Below are 2,899 nucleotides of genomic sequence, written 5' to 3'. Positions count from 1 at the left end.
TTGTCTTGGTGGGGCTGTTCCACAACCTCCACCATTTCAAGTTGAGGATAACCCATTTTGTCATCTTTTTCAGTTTTAATCTTTTTTGTTAAGAACTGATCCACACTAGCTAGTGGGGGACTTCTGTTTCTTTTGTTACCTGTATGGAGAGCTGGTGCAGACCCTTTATCCAATGAGCCTCTCCCTATGCATATGTCTCGTGCCCTCCTCTTCCAGCTGGCAGTTTTCTTGACTTGATCAAGAACTTTAACTTGGTTGGAAACATACTGGTTAAAGTCCTGAACTTGTTGCAAAAGGTCAGTCGAGGTTTCTGTACTCTTTGAAGTTCTTCTGTCAAAGTTGAAGTCACATCTGGTCTCTTTAGAAACAGTCTTTCCCTTACTTAATCCTGACTCCACCACTCCCAACATCTCCCTATTCTCCACGTCTTGGCCTAAGAGTGCAGTATTTGGGTGTTTTAGTTTTCCCTTTTCTCTGTCATCAGCTTGAGACTTTGACTTTAGCATGTCCCCTAGTACCTGCTCCTTTCCTTTCCCTTCACCTTCTCCCTCGATAGTATCAGTTTTCTTTGAGAGCTCCTGACACCTTTCCATGAAATCTGCTTTACCACTGTTGTCTTCCTCCTTGACCTCTTTCCCCTTCCACCATGACCATGGTTTAGACTTGGTTGAATGATCAGGAGTTTCACCATATTTCTTGAATAGCAGCTCGTTCTCCCTTACTATAGGTGCCCTTAACCATGCCCCATATTGGCTCTGCCCTTCCCTGCCCTCTTGGTTTGAGCATAAGTTCTTAACATGTCTGATCACTCCACATTTGAAGCAGAGGGAAGGCAGTCTCTCATACTTGAAATACACCCATATTTTCTTCCCATCAACATTAATAAACAGACCCCTTAGGAGAGTTTTGGTGATATCAAGTTCCACCCTTATTCTCAAGAATTTGCCCCACCCAATGCCTCTTTCATCTACATGGACTTTGATAAACCTTCCCAAGCTGTTTCCTATCTGGATTCCAACCTCTTGATTCATGCAGTCGAATGGCAGGTTGTAGACTTGTATCCAGAATTCCTCTTTGCTGAAACTTACTTCATTAATGGATATTGACCCGTTGAAAGGTTGAATGCATAAAAGCCACCTATCAAAAGACCACGGCTTGCCATTGATCACCCTGTCCAAATCCTTTTTACTTTGGAACTCAATCAGATACTTATTAGTCCCAACTTCTGAAAACTGGAGCCAGCTATCACATTTCCATATTTTTGACATAGTGCTCTTGAAAGCTTCCCTGTTGATGAATTTCTCTGCCACTATCATGACCAGTAGGCAGAAGTGGTTTGTTCTCATTGTAGATATTGTTGGCTGGAGTTTTAGAGCAACTCCTTCTTTTTCTTCCTCTGTGAGAGTTAATCTCTCCCACTGCTTTGACATTTCCTCCTCCATGCTCGTCACACTCCTTCATATATGGATCTTGTTTGACTATCTTGAGTTTCATATATCAAATACCTATCTCAAAATCATTTTGTTTTGTTATTTTTCTTTATAACTGAGTGGGATAGGTTGGGCTTTACAGGCTAGTAAAAACAGCTTGGAACGGTCACAGTTACATGACATTCATTAAACTCTTTCTAGTGAACATCAAAAAACAGAAAAATCATTTACTTTTCTGTAAAACAAATTGCTGAAAAAAAAAATTCCATAAATAGTTTGTTTCGCAGCAACATAGTTATAACAAGCTAGCCATAGAGATTAATGATTAATCTATTATTCATGTGTCTGTCTCTATATGGTACCAAGATAGCAAAGGCATTTGATCGGACCCATCAATTGTCTGCAAGAATGCAAATAAATGGATCTCTTGTTCATTAATAGTGAGTCTATTCATGATATAATGATCCAATTTATTGGAGTAGATACCTTTTTCAGGATCATAATCGGGTCATCTTCTTTGTAACGTCTAAACAGGTGTCTCACTTGCACTGCTCAAGAGTCAGCACATTTGGGAGCTCCATTGTCGAATTCAGGCCAAGATTCCACCTTTTATTCACAAGCAAAATTGTGTTAGGAGTGTCATGAACCAATGTGTTTTTCGGCGCTTAATAATTAAAAAAAAATCTTAAAATTTGGACATATTTTTCTCCATTTAGAGGGAAAAAACCATTACACGAATGTAAAGTTTCACTCAATAAAGATACTCTCCTTTTTTTCTGCTTCTATCCAAAGGATCGACAGCCCAAGAGCCTTCTTGTACTGCGCGTCTCTTAAAAGGTTGCCAAAAACCTACAGATCTATCTTTTTCGAACTTAAGAGGAAAGAAAACTTAAAAAGTGCTTGTGGGAAAAGAAGAGGAGGAAGCATCGTCCAGGCGAAAACGCAAGCACTAGAATGTGTGGGCTTTGGAGACTGCTGCTCGAGAGAAAAACAATGTTGCTTCTTTTCAATAAAGATACTCTCCGCTAGAGTGTGTGGGCTTTGGAGATGATCTAATTCGAGAGAGAGACACACGATTTAACTTTTTTAAATTTTTATATAAAATATAATAAATAATTTAATTTTTTTATATCTCAAAATAATAATAATATTAAAAAATAATATTTTATTTAACTTTCATCACAACTCATCTCATCTCATCTCATCTCATCTCAACTCACTATCCAATCCAAACCGTATCTTAATGATATGCTATGTAGGATTTTCGGATAATGTAATCCAGACACGAGCATTTGATGCTGTCACCTCTCCCTGTATTGGACCGATCAATTCAAGCAATTGGAAAATATCTCAGCTACAAGTATCTACTTTTCCCAACAAAATGAAAATGGAAGGGAATCTATATACTCACGGATTACATATATATATATATATATATATATATATATATATAATCATTGACTCGAGTA

Source organism: Juglans regia, chromosome 3, assembly GCF_001411555.2.
Source record: "Juglans regia cultivar Chandler chromosome 3, Walnut 2.0, whole genome shotgun sequence".
Classification (NCBI taxonomy): domain Eukaryota; kingdom Viridiplantae; phylum Streptophyta; class Magnoliopsida; order Fagales; family Juglandaceae; genus Juglans; species Juglans regia.
Note: the sequence above shows the minus strand (reverse complement) of the source record.